At 40.7% G+C, this 6,751-nt stretch overlaps 1 non-coding gene across 1 annotated transcript; it reads right to left on the bottom strand.

Annotated features, from left to right (window-relative positions):
* Positions 1-6,373: 6,373 nt before the first annotated feature.
* Positions 6,374-6,494, bottom strand: LOC130378502 (5S ribosomal RNA). The gene has a single exon (XR_008894726.1). It is a non-coding gene; the product is annotated as a 5S ribosomal RNA (ribosomal RNA).
* Between the last annotated feature and the right edge of the window lie 257 nt (positions 6,495-6,751).

The raw sequence follows: 6,751 nt of genomic DNA, 5'->3' as shown, positions 1-6,751 counted from the left end.
GAGGACTGCTGAGGGTTCTCTCATTTTGGTAAACTTCAACACACTTGCAGACTTTCTCCAAGATTGCCTTTTTTCCAAAGACAGAGATACACTTTCAAGATATTTTATTAACATTTGCACTTTTTGAGCACCATATAGCAACTAAGGATGCCGATTGATTGGCCATCGAATGGCAGCATTTGATATTGGTTGGCATGTCTGGTGTTAAAAAATATATATATAAAAAAAATGTTAGTTAACTCACCTGTATAGCCCTGGGGGTGTTGATGGTGATTGCCAGGAAAGTCTAAAAGAGGACAATCAAATTATATCCTTGCAAGATAGGGAGACACTGAATAAACAGACTCTAGACACAATAAGAGTGGCTGAGGGCATCACATAGCCATGGAGCCTATTTGTCTACTTACCATCATTACAGAAATCTGTTGACTCTAGCTCTGCCAAGAAGTTTCCACAAAAGTCTAAAATGAGAGAACACAAAACATAAACTATGATTGCTATAACTCAGACAAAGCACATTTAAAATCTGTCCGACCTGATAGTTTTTTAGTTATGTGAAGTGGTTCACTTACCATTATTAGGCTGGTCAAATGACTGAACATCCTCAGAATAGTTTCCTCCAGAGGCTAAAAGAAGGGAACACAAGAAAGGAATAGAGCTGTAACTTTTCAACACATATCACATGACTGATATGTTTGCATGTATTGCCAGAGGAACTAAATTAAAGCTCATATGCCATTGTAATAAGCAATGACATACCACTGCTTGCATCTGGGGTTGGTAGAGAGGGGTACTGGTTGGATACTGGCAGCACTGTATTAACAAATAAGTTGAATTATACATGGCAAAAGTAGTTGTAGTATCATAACTGACAGTGTCACCACTGTACCTGGAAAGTGAATAGCAGGTGGCTTGGCAAATTTTCTCTTAACACTGCTGGTTTCTGGCTCCTCATCTGACTCCGCATACACAGTATTTGTTCTTGAAAAATATAAATCAAACATACCCAGCAATTGAAAGAATTTTAAATATAATTACATTAAATGAGCAAGCCTTGAGAAAGACTGTTCTCGGGTCAGGAGCCCATCGCCTGTTTCTGTGAAATTAGGCGGATTGACATACAAGTACACATAGACATAACACAGGACAGATATCCAATCCAACACTCAAAGCTGAGTGCCAAGCAGTTTCAAGTCTTTGTTATGACTCGTCCGGAGATCGAACCCTGACCTTATAATCTCTGGGTTGACACTCACCACAAGGCAGCGGCGTCTAGGTGTAGGCTAATTTACCCAGCACATTTGGTTGAGGAATTCAACTGTACCTTGTTCTTCTTTTCCGACGTACATCTGCTTCCACCTCTGATTCCAAATCTGTGGTCGGACATCCAGTAGTGACATACTTTTCTTCATGTTGCTTGGCCTTTTCAAACGAGGCTGTAAAAGAACAGGCAGAAAATACAGTGCTATTTTTAAGAAGTATGATAAACAACGTAATATAAACAGGGTTTTGCAAATGGCAATTCGATTTTAATTCAAATACATATCTGTTTAGTTTCCATCTGCCAAATGAGGTAACTAACTACCAATATATGTTATACTATACCCAAACACCCACGAGTAATGGTTCTCCTTAGATACCAGAAAGGAGAACAAAATAACATCAAGGTGGCCACTTCAATTAACCTGATTGACTAGTCCCATTTGTGACCGATATAAAAGTAATGCCATTCATTCTGTCACAAATGGGATTGACAGGCAACTCTCTAACCTTATATGTACCTATGCAGGAGGACTCACAGGGATAAGTGTAATATGATTCTTGGTGTCTGAACTTTCTGTATATCACATAGACCTCATCTTCTTCTTGGACTATATTCTGCACTACTGCAATTGTATCTCCCACCTCAATACAATTATCCCCCTGCTTTGTAGACAAGGTAAAGCGATTACTGGAGACCTTTCTGTACTGTAGAGCAACATTGAAATGTCGAGGAAGTGGTCCATCAGTATGGATGTTCTGTAAGACTGGTTCATCTGTTGCTAATGGACGCTCAACATGTGGCATTTCTGACAACCTTTTGACAACCTGCTGTAGAGGTTTGTGTGGCTTGCGTAAAAGATGCTTAATTTGGCCTAGATAATTCTCAAAAGGGAATCCCGAAACATGATCTAAAGGTCCAAATTGTTTGTATTCATCAACTAAATGTATAAGCTGATGAACAGTGAACACAATCTCATCCCTACCATACAGCTGTCCAAAGTGTTTCACAAAGGAAATCATCAATCTATGTGCAAATTCAACCATTTGGTCAGAAAGTCCCGGTGACAAATGCAAATACATGGCCACAGAAAATAACATAAAATTGTCATAAAACTCACTGGGAAGGCAACCCTTCAGAACTACAGGACCCCAGTATAACATAAAGGATCGGAGCTCAGTAGCTTTCCAACGATCAAGCTCATTCAAACCTCTTGGCTTACGATTGAATTCAACAGGGGTGTGGGAATGTAACACCAGCAGTTTGCTTGATATACTGTTAACAGTTTGTGAAGGAAGCCTAGTGGCTAGCTTGCCCTTTGACCACATATTCAACAGTTTTCTCATCAACCCAAGACAACAGAGATGCATATAATCTATTGGGAATGAAGAAACCATCTTTACAATCCCTGTTAAAGGACTGAGTGTCTGTTTCAAGTGATGTTCCTCATCAATCATATCATAATAACTCGAGTCAGTCCTCAGCCTGACATCTGTTTCAGGATACGTCATTTTGTTCTTCCACACACCCTCTTGATCACACTTGTCGCATCCTGAATACCTATTATGTGACTTAACATTCTTAACATAGGCTCTGGCGGGAGCATCACACACAAATGAGGAAACCTCTACATTCAATAGCTTACCCTTATGAATAATGCCATTAGCCAGTACATTTTTAAGGTCCCTAACAAATTGCTTCAGATACTCAACAACACACTTTGGCTTGCTTAAACCACAAAATATGCAGACAATAAATGGGGACTTAGTGTAATCACATTTCAGGATTGCAAGTATAGGCCAGAATTGAAGACTTGAACTCTTAAAGAGGGGGAGACCATCTATGTTGAACTGTAAAGTAAGAGTTGTGAGGTTCACTGGTAAACTCAGACATTTCAATCGTGAAAGTATTCCTTGCACCAATCCAAAATGAAAGTACTCGCCACCTTGCATTTGAGTGGTTGCAACATGAGATTGTGTTCCAAGCAGAGTTCTTCCATTTTTAGGAAGCCTGGGGTGAAATAGCTTTAAGATGGACAGCAGAGCAGACAAAGCAACCAGACTGATGGAGTAGGATGTTGCCCAATATCTCAGGCTCCTTATAAGCAGATCCTGACTAGGTTGATGCTCATCACTGTCAGAGTGAGAATCAGATTCATCTCCATCACTTCCAGCTACACTACCATCTGTATGATCATTTTCCATTTGTACATAATCTGATTCAACTTCATCATTGCCATCTACACTACCATCTATATGCTCATTTTCCATAGGTACATGGGAAGCTAGTGTTGTATCGAGTTGGCAAACTTGAGAGATTGTGAAGGGTGGTTCCCCATTCACACTGGTGCACTTTCATTATGCAGAGTTTCCTCGTATTCCTTAAGGATATCTTTCTCTATGTCCCTTACAGTTCTGATGACCCTACGTCTTTTGGCCCAATAAGAAGCCATCTTAGCTAGAGAGAGAGGTGGTGGTGCTATATTAAATTACTTGTATATTGCTTGCAGTGAATCCTCCAAGTCCAAGTGGGGACCTCTTGTAAGTTACTGCAACCCAGAAAAAGATGGAAACAAAGAAAAATAAATAACAATGCATAAACTAACAATACAAATATATATAAGACAAATAATTGTGTTATTCAGGCTATTAAAAAATATTTCAAAATATCTGAGAGCCGGAAGCATAAGGAGATAGTCATGATGTTGTCGCCATATATATAAATATTAAATAGATGCCTCGTCCACGCTGCTGGCCAATGGAGTTGAACGTCACCACTGGCGGCCATCTTCCCAGCGTAAGCTGCTCACCCATAACATTGTGTAGGTAGTGGTAGGTACACTGGAAAAAGGGATTTATGCCGCACTTCATCTGATTATTATTTTGTAATTCAATTCAAATAAACATTTTTTGTTTTATTTTTAAAATAACTTTTTTTTACTTCAAAATACTGTGAAATATAGATATTTTTAGTTAGGAGTTCAATTAAGAAATATCTATTTTGACAAATGTAAAATGTCAAGGTTACGTACAAGCCTGCGCATGCGCATTAAATACAAAGACGCTTACGACTACTGGACCAAACCGCAGTGTTGCCAACTTAGCGATTTTGTCGCTATATTTAGCTACTTTTCAGACCCCTTTGGCGACTTTTTTTCAAAACAGCGACAAGCGACAAATGTAGCTTCTTTTTCAGCTGCTATTGGTGACTTTTGGCGACTTTTTGAGGTGAAAGGACTACCCTTGACCAGAGTTACGATGACCCACTGGCGGCAGTAGCTCAGGTGGTAGAGCGGGTTGGCTGGTAATCTGAAGGTTGTTGGTTCAATCCCCGGCTTCACCAAGCAGTGTATCGAGGTGTCTTTGGCAAAGCACCTAACCCTGACTGATGTCGCGATGTGATGTCGAATCCAGACAGAAGCGCCTCAAGGCCATGAAGCGGCGAGAGCCGAGCGGGAAAAAATGATGATGATGATGTATACAATAATGAGAAACAATTGTTTGATTAAATTGTAATCTTTTTGATTGGATAAACCAAATTATTTCTGATAGATATTTCTTAAATGAGAACCAATTGTTGGAGTGAATCAATATTTTTTTGTTTAGGATTTAACATACGATTTAAATGTATTAACTTCATTCAAAGAATAGAATTATACTTGGTGCCAAGTTGTATTATTTTGTTTTTATGAACATAGGAAATATTGTTTGAGGCAAGCTATATATTTGTCATTGGCTCAAGTTATGTAATATAGATGTGAACCATTACCCATATTTTTTTTACTTGGTTCAACAGAAGACTTTTTCCAGTGTATGTACTTTTTAAATAACAACTTGCTCAATTTTCCACAGATTTTCAACCGGTTTGGTTCATTATAAACATCAGAGACGTAGTTATGACACTGCCTACTTTTGATAGAATAATGAAAAACAGAATAATGTTCTAAAATATGTACAATATCATAACCACGTTAATAACGTTTGTAATAAACCAAACCGTTTGTAAATCAGTTGAAAATTGAGCAAGTTATTGTTATTTAAAAAGTAAATGTACCACTACCAACACAATGCTATGAGTGAGCAGCTGACTGTGGTAAGATGACCGGCTATGGTAACGTTCTAGACGCCACAGTATTAGGCATCTAGTTAATATATATATCTATGGTTGTCGCCGTCGGAAAACGAGAAACGGCGATTTATTAAAAAAAGGTGGCGAAGAAGATAGAGGAAGCCGGTGTCGTGTCAATATAAGAAGTGTATCATCATCACGATGCATTCAGTACACACTACGCTCTCGTATGTGTGTGCCTGAGAATGGCAGCGTGTGTTGACTTCAGCGAGTGAGCGGACAAGCAAGGAGAGCGAGTGATTGCGCATGTCAGTTTAGTGAACGAACGAGTCCGGTTGTGTGTACTGTTAAGTCACTGGAACTACGAATAAAGTACCCAGCCCGTCAATAATCGTGTCCGATTCATTCCGACCTATAAGCAGACCCGCTGCCTGTCAAAGTTAAGGGTGTTACCCGAGAGAACATCGGCCCTGGAGGGAACGTCTCTCCTGTGCCCCTGACTATTCAGCTATTAAAACGCCAGTAATACTTTTATATACACAGATAAATAAAATAAGTTTTGATTGCGAAGCTTGCTAGCATGCCACACAGACTCATATGATGGTATCTGAACGGATAATATATTACATTAGGACTTACCAGTTAACTATTATTAGCGAGCATGCTAGCGATTGATAATGCTATCAAGCTAAAGCCTCCGGACTTCGGTTTACATGGCATGGCAATAATACACCAAGTTAACATTTAGTCATACGATGACAGGTGAATATATATATATATAAGGCAGACTGTGGGAGTCACCGGTGTCTGTGTGACTTCAGGACCATGGAGAGCACCACTGCAGCCTGCACTTGAACAGGCTGAATTGTGCTGAGTGCTGCGGGCAGCAGGGGCCCACTAGGAGGCAGAGCCAAAATGCTTGCAGCACCTGATATTCCCAGGCGGTCTCACATCCAAGTACTAACCAGGCCCGACACTGCTTAGCTTCCGAGATCGGACAAGATTGGGCGTGCTTTTTTTTTTTCTTTTGGTGACACCCGCCACTACTTACAGCAACCTGGGCTTCTGAGGAGGTCTCCCATTCAAGTACTAACCAGGCCCGACCCTGCTTAGCTTCCGAGAATCTGACGAGATCGGGCGTGTTCAGGGTGGTATGGCCGTAAGCAATTGCTACCTGTGAAAGTCAGCCTCATGAAGCTCAGGTGTGGGCAGTGCTGGGGTTAGGGCATGCTGGGGGTTAGGGTTAGGGTGAGGGTTAGTGCTGGGCAGTGCTGGAGCTCTGTGTGTGTCTGTGGGCTAGGGTAGGGTGAGGGTTAGTGCTGGGCAGTGCTGGGAGCTCTGTGTGTGTCTGTGGGCTAGGGTTAGGGTTAGTGTTAGTGCTGGGCAGTGCTGGGAGCTCTGTGTGTGTCTGTGGGACCCTCA

Source organism: Gadus chalcogrammus, unplaced genomic scaffold, assembly GCF_026213295.1.
Source record: "Gadus chalcogrammus isolate NIFS_2021 unplaced genomic scaffold, NIFS_Gcha_1.0 GACHA082, whole genome shotgun sequence".
NCBI lineage: Eukaryota > Metazoa > Chordata > Actinopteri > Gadiformes > Gadidae > Gadus > Gadus chalcogrammus.
Note: the sequence above shows the minus strand (reverse complement) of the source record. Positions and strands in the feature narration are given on the sequence as shown.